The sequence below is a fragment of the Antechinus flavipes genome, chromosome 3 (genome assembly GCF_016432865.1).
Source record: "Antechinus flavipes isolate AdamAnt ecotype Samford, QLD, Australia chromosome 3, AdamAnt_v2, whole genome shotgun sequence".
Taxonomy (NCBI): Eukaryota; Metazoa; Chordata; class Mammalia; order Dasyuromorphia; family Dasyuridae; genus Antechinus; species Antechinus flavipes.
The window spans coordinates 548624870-548632939 of NC_067400.1; positions in this window are offsets into that span (position 1 = coordinate 548624870).

Here is an 8070-nt window from a genome sequence, read left to right on the forward strand (position 1 = left end):
TTTTATTAGGAATGGATGTTGGATTTTATCAAATGCTTTTTCTGCCTCTATTGAGATGATCATATGGTTTTTGTTTGTTTGGTTATTGATATAGTCAATTATGCTAATAGTTTTCCTAATATTGAACCAGCCCTGCATTCCTGGTATAAATCCTACTTGGTCATAGTGTATTATCCTGGGGACGATTTTCTGTAATCTTTTTGCTAATATTTTATTTAAGATTTTAGCATCAATATTCATTAGGGAGATTGGTCTATAATTTTCTTTCTCTGTTTTCAGCCTACCTGGTTTAGGTATCAGTACCATGTCTGTGTCATAAAAGGAGTTTGGTAGGACTCCTTCAATCCCTATTTTTTCAAATAGTTTATTTAGCATTGGAGTTAATTGTTCTTTAAATGTTTGGTAGAATTCACATGTAAACCCATTTGGTCCTGGGGATTTTTTCTTAGGGAGTTGATTGATAGTTTGTTCTATTTCTTTTTCTGAGATGGGACTGTTTAGGATATTTACTTCTTCCTCTGTTAGTTTGGGCAAGCTATATTTTTGGAGGTATTTTTCTATTTCATTAAGTTGTCGAATTTATTGGCATAAAGTTGGGCAAAGTAACTCCTAATTATTGCACTAATTTCCTCTTCGTTAGTGGCGAGTTCTCCCTTTTCATTTTTAAGACTAACAATTTGATTTTCCTCTTTCCTTTTTTTAATCAGATTTACTAAGGATTTGTCTATTTTGTTGGTTTTTTCATAGAACCAACTCTTAGTTTTATTAATTAATTCAATAGTTTTTTTACTTTCAATTTTATTGATCTCTCCTTTTATTTTTAGAATTTCAAGTTTAATGTTTGACTGGGGGTTTTTAATTTGTTCCTTTTCTAGCATTTTTAGTTGCAAACCCAATTCATTGACTTTCTCTTTCTCTATTTTATACAAATAGGCCTCTAGAGATATGAAATTTCCCCTTATTACTGCTTTGGCTGCATCCCATACATTTTGGTACGATGTCTCATTATTATCGTTTTCTTTGGTGAAGTTATTAATTATGTCTATGATTTGCTGTTTCACCCAATCATTCTTTAGTATGAGATTATTTAGTTTCCAATTATTTTTTGGTCTACTTCCCCCGGTTTTTTGTTGAATGTAATTTTCATTGCATCGTGGTCTGAAAAGGATGCATTTAATATTTCTGCCTTACTGCGAGTTTGAGGTTTTTATGTCCTAATATATGGTCAATTTTTGTATAGGTTCCATGAACTGCTGAAAAGAAAGTGTATTCCTTTCTGTCTCCATTACATTTTCTCCAGAGATCTATCATATCTAACTTTTCTAGTATTCTATTTACCTCTTTGACTTCTTTCTTATTTATTTTGTGGTTTGATTTATCTAATTCTGAGAGTGCAAGGTTAAGATCTCCCACTATTATAGTTTTACTATCTATTTCTTCTTGCAGCTCTCTTAATTTCTCTTTTAAGAATTTAGATGCTACACCACTTGGTGCATATATGTTTAATATAGATAGTGCTTCATTATCCATGCTACCCTTTAGCAAGATATAGTGCCCTTCCTTATCTCTTTTAATTAGGTCAATTTTTGCTTTAGCTTGATCTGAGATCAGGATGGCTACCCCTGCTTTTTTGACTTCACCTGAAGCATAGTAGATTTTGCTCCAACCTTTTACCTTTAACCTGCATGTATCTCCCCGCTTCAGGTGTGTTTCCTGTAAACAACATGTTGTAGGATTCTGGCTTTTAATCCATTCTGCTAACCGCTTCCTCTTTATGGGGGAGTTTACCCCGTTCACATTTATGGTTAGAATGACCAATTCTGTATTACTTGCCATCTTATTAACCCCGGTTTATGCTTTTCTCCCTTCTTTCCCCTTTCCCCCCTTCCCAGTATTAAGCTTGTGAGCACCACTTGCTTCTCACAGCCTTCCCTTTTTAGTATCCCTCCCCCCGCCTTAGAGTTCCTCCCCCTATCTTACCCCTTTCCCTCCCAGTTTCTGTATTCCCTTCCGCTTAGCTTATTCCTTCCCTTTTCACTTTTCCCTTCTCACTTTTCAATGAGGTGGGAGAAGTTTCACCATAGATTGAATATGTCTTAAGATTTTTCACTTAAAGCCAATTCTGAAGGCAGTAAGATACCCACTATATTCATCCCCCTCCATTCTTTCTCTCAGATATAATAGGTTTCCTTTGCCTCTTCATGAGATGTACTACCCCCACTTTACCCTTTTTCTGGTACAATGTCCTTTCCACATCAATTTCTAGAACAAGGTATACATGTATTCTTTATACATCTATATAGTCGAAATATAGTTCCCAAGATTAATCTTTACCTTTTTAGATTTCTCTTGAGTTCTATATTTGTAGATCAAACTTTTTGTTAAGTTCTGGCTTTTTCATCAGAAATAGATGAAATTCGCTTACTTCGTTGAATGTCCATCTTCTTTCCTGGAAAAAAGATGCTTATTCTCGCTGGGTAAGTTATTTTTGGTTGCATCCAAGTTCCTTAGCCTTTCGGAATATCATATTCCAGGCCCTTCGATCTTTTAATGTGGAGGCTGCCAGATCCTGGGTGATCCTTATTGGGGCTCCTCGATACTTGAATTGGGTTTTTCTAGCCGCTTGCAATATTTTTTCCTTCGTCTGAAGGTTCTGGCATTTGGCCACTATATTCCTTGGTGTTTTGAATTTAGGATCCCTTTCAGTGGGTGATCGATGAATCCTTTCAATGTTTATTTTTTCCTCTGTTCCTATGACTTCTGGGCAGTTCTCTTTGATAATTTCCTGGAAAATAGTGCCCAGGCTCTTTTTTTCATCATGTTTTTCTGGGAGTCCAATGATTCTCAGATTGTCTCTCCTGGATCTGTTTTCCAGGTCTGTTGTCTTCCCCAGAAGGTATTTTACATTCTTTTCCATTGTTTGATTTTTTTGGATTTGCTTGACTGATTCTTCTTGTCTCCTCGAGTCATTCAATTCCAATTGTTCGACCCTGATTTTCAGTGAAGTATTTTCTTCACTATTTTTTTCCATTTCGCCAATTTTGTTTTCCAGTTCACCAATCCTATTTTTCAAGGATTTTACTTCTTTATCCACTCTAACTTTCTCCAGGCTTTTTTGCCAAGCCTCCCTCTCCTTTCCCCATTTTTCTTCTAGCTCCCTTGAGAGCCTTTTTAATTTCCTCCATGAGATTCATCTGTGCTGAGGAACAGATGATCTCCTCCTTTGGGGATTCACCTGGAGACTGTCTGTTTTTAGTCTCCTCAGGATTTAGAGTCTGCTCTCTATCTGTATAGAAGCTGTCAAGGGTTAAAGTCCTCTTCAGCTTCTTGCTCATTCTGTCTAATAATCAGAGACAAACTAGCAAAGAAAAAAAGAAAAAACTGGAGTCTTTCTTTGGGGTGGGGGGCTGGGTGTGTTACTGAGCTTCCTCTCCAGACTGCGGGGGGCAGCAGTGAGGCACTAGCAGGACTGTGCTGCGCCTGCGCTCTGAGATCCCAGAGTGTGCTGAGTCACTGTGGGGGAGAAAGGGGGGGTGGCCAGGTCCCGAGAGACTCCAGCTGTTTGGGGTTGTATTCTTCAGCCCCGGTGTTTTTAGCTTCTCTGCTGGGCTGTTGACTTGCTGCCGGAGCAAAGTATCTAATCCTGTAGCGAAGCTCTCCCCGCAGAGACGGCTGCGATCACTCCCCACCCCCTCTCCAGTCTGCTCCCGTGCTCTCACTGCCGCTGCCCTCAGCCTGCGCCCGATCTAAAACCGTCCCAGCCCTCCAGTAAAGACAGACCTTTCTTGGCGAATCTCAAGGATGGCTTCTCTTTGTAACTATTTGTGGGTTTTTTTTCAGTTAAGCATTAATTCAGAGGCTTGTAATGAAATGGATAGTGAGAGAAAGCGCGGAGCTTATGCAGCTGTGTGCCTCCTCTCCGCCATCTTAACCGGAAGTGTCTAGGTGTACTTTTCCAGATTTATAATGCTACTCTTCCTTCATTTCTTTTCTCCAACTTCAGATATTATAGAAAAGGACAGAAATAAATTTTTAAAAAAGCATTTCATTAGCCTGTGTAATTTATCATTTGCTTCCTCTTTATTCAATGTTGAGTATAGACTAAGATTTTACTCCCAATTTTAATTATTTTTACTGATAATTATCAAATGTATAATTAAAAGGAAGCAAACCTGTTTATATTCCAAATGAATGGTGTCCTTAACTTCCATCCCTTTGATTTGGAAACAATTGTCTGAAGCAGTCTCTGCTTTTTCTTGGTTTCTTAATGGCTGCTTTACATCTGTGATATCTTTGTTTAAAAAAAAAAAAGTGACTATTTTTGCCATTCTTCAGTTTTCCATTTTTGTTAATGATTTTTGTTGGAATAGATCAGGTTGAAGTTGTTGACACTGGATTCATCTTTTGTTCTTCATTATCTTGTAATGTGATGACTTTAACCTTTATTCTAATTCAGGGGTCTCCATTTAGTGGTTTGTGAATCCCTCTCGGGTTCATGACTATGGTCTAAAAGGCTCATACTAAAATGTTTTTAAAGTACCACAAACAGTATATGAATATTATGGAATATTATTGTTCTGTAAGAAATGACCAGCAGGGTGATTTCAGGAAGGCCTGGAGAGACTTACATGAACTGATCCTGAATGAAATGACAGGACCAGGAGATCATTATACTTCAACAATAATACTAGATGATGATCAATTCTGATGGACGTGGCCCTCTTCAACAATGAGATAACCCAAATCAGCTCCAATAGAGCAGTAATGAACTGAACCAGCTACACCCAGCAAAAGAACTCTGGGAGATGATTATGAACCACTACATAGAATTCCCAATCCTTCTATTTTTGTCCACCTGCATTTTTGATTTCCTTCACAGGCTAATTGTATACTATTTCAGAGTCTGATTCTTTTTGTACAGCAAAATAACTGCATGGACATGTATACATATATTGTATTTAACTTATACTTTAACATATTTAACACATATTGGTCAACCTGCCATCAGGGGGAGGGGATGGGAGGAAGGAGGGGAAAAGTTGGAACTAAAGGTTTTGCAATTGTCAGTGCTGAAAAATTGCCCATATACATATCTTGTAAATAAAAAGCTACAATAAAAAAGTACCACAAACAGTAAATAATAACCCAATTATGCTCCAAATTTGTTTTTTCCTATGTAAGAATAAAAAATGTTCACATCTTTTCTTTCTTCTGCAATGTAAAATTCATGTAAAATGATGATCATGTGTACAATTTTGATATTCATGCATTGATCACTTCTGACTGCTTTTAATGAAGTCCTAGCTTATTGAAGTTTCTTAACCTGTCATCAAATTGTTTCCAAACCTTCAATAAGGTTCAACATTCAAAAGCAAATCTATTCCATATGGATGACCAGATGCATATGCACATTGTTACATGTAATCTGTACCCTGAACCAGAATAGCTTCCTTGCTTCATTACCCTGCAATCCTGTTTCAGCAGCCTATAATCACATGAACAAGATGTTAACAAATGTTTGCATTCCTGAAGTACAAATGTCAAGTTGTTTGAAAGCTATGATGGCTGAGTATGAACATTACAAGTCACCTTAAAACCTTCATGGTTCCTCACAAACTTTCTACAGAAACAAACCTGACGCTTCTCATTGCATTATTAAGACTGGTTTCCAAATTGAAATTATCCTCCACTTATTTTATTATGTTTCTATCTAATAGATTTTCAAATTAGTAGGCAGCATAGATCAGTCATTCAGTAGGGGTTCTTTGAGAGTAATTCGACAATATCAATCTATGAGATTTTTTTTTTTACAGAGTTTTATAAATCTAAAATTTTTTTACAGTTTTTAACAAGAATCCTTAAAAAAATTTTTTTACAGATTTTTTGTGTAGATTTTTTACAGTTTATATATAAAATATATTAGAAATAAAGTTCTATATGCAACTGACTTTTAAGTATGCTTAATAACATACTTTTCATTAGCCAGTGGAAAAAATATTTTAAAAATCACAATAAGCTATTTTTATCAATTGGTTAGTTAAATAATTTTAATGTATATAATATAAAAAATAAAATATATTAATAGAATAATTATAATTATATTGTATAATATGATTAATAAAATATAAAAATAAAATTTTTAAATGAATTTTCATCTTTCAGATAGAAAAGATATTATGCAAGATGAAAAAAAAGGCCTTGTAAATGTTTTCTATTATTTTTCTTATATAAATATTTGTATGAGCTTATTAACTTTTATCAAAAGAGGTAAGACTTTGTTCTGGTATTCAGCCAAATGTTGCAAAACTTTTTCAAATAAAATTCCAACACAAATTAAATTCACACATGATTATTATGTTTTTAAAGACTTTTCAAGGTATAATTTATTACGCTGAAAATGTTATTTATACTGAATAAAATTTGTGAAATAAATTTAGTAAGAAGTCTTGCTGGATTACTTGCAATTAAAAAAAAAGTTCCAGAAAAAAAAAAGTATTTTTAACTTTTTATTATTATAGTTTTATAATTTTACATTGTTTTTATAATTATGGAAAAATGAAATGATATAAATTTAAATTGGAGCTTTTAGAACACAAAAGTGATTATTGTATTTATTGTAAGCAGCAAAAGAATATCGAACAGTTTATTAAATGAGATTGAGGATTCATAACACTTTTTTGTTGTTGATGAAACAGATTAAAGGAACAAATGATGTTGGGAATTAGTGCTCTTAACCTTTCATTGTCTGGGCAAATCACTTTATTCTAGCATAATCCCCATGAATAACTTTGTCAGGAAACTGTGTATTGATGCAATTTCATATTTTGTGATTTGGTGCTTACCACTTCATTCATTTACACGCATATATTTAGTATGTATTAAGCACAATTTGTGATAATGTAGAAAAATGGCTAGAAAGCAGACCTGAGTCAGGAAGACTTGTGTGATTCCAATGTTTTCTACTATTTTTCATATATATATATATATATATATTTGTATGAGCTTATTAACTTTTATACTAGTTGTGTGATTCCAGATGAGTCATTCATCTCTTGCTAATCCCAGGCAATTGTCTTGAAATTCCAGTTCTAATATATCTTGCTAGATGGAGGATCCTTTCTGAAAATTTCTTACACTAATAAAATCATAAGTCTAGTTTAAAAAAATGTATACTAAAATTAGCTTCTTCTCTTAATGAGGTTTACATTTAACAGCTTATGTAATGCTTTAGTAAGTGGTCTGTGAACTTCTTTGACAAAATGTTTTAATCACTGTTTTAACTAATGATGAAATTTGCTGGATCTAAGGAGGCAGCTCCAAAGAGAAGATATCAACAGGGTCATAGTTGTTTTCTTTGTAAACTACATTACAGATATCTCATTTTATCCTCACAATAGGAGAAAGGAAGATAGGTAATACCCTGAGCTCATTTTATATATGAAGAAATTGAAGCAAAATTGTTGATTTACCCAGTCACACAAGTGTTTGAGGCAGGGTTTGAACAAAGGTTACAATATGAAAATCAATTTTATGTACAAATATGAGAATCTGGGCTATGCTATAATATATTATCTATCATGAACACTGAAATGACAAAGTATCCTGAGAAATATGTAGCTTAACAAACTAAGGAACTGATTATCAAAAGTTCGTGAAACATACATTTGACTATATGTAAATTATTCTCACAAAAATTATCCTAAAACAGAGAAACTGAAAATCCCTTCATTCTGTTTAATATGCTAAGTTTCAAGTTGTATTTAGTAGTCCTTCAAAAAAGATAAAAAATACATTTTAGTACATCACAAGTATTCTTCAACCTGTTATTTGGAAAATTGTTGCATATAAAAGCAACATATAACATAGAATGTTTGGAGCATTTGTAAAGTTTACAAATGTTAATTCTTCTCCCTTTAAGAAAATATAGTCTGGGATTTTTAAATAATCAAGAAGATGAATTCTTGATTCCACTTCTGGGAAAGCATTTGATCCCTTTCTACTTGGCCCAGGTTTTTTAATCTGTTCAGGATAAACTGAGCATTTACTAGTGCATTCTTATTCTCATTTGAA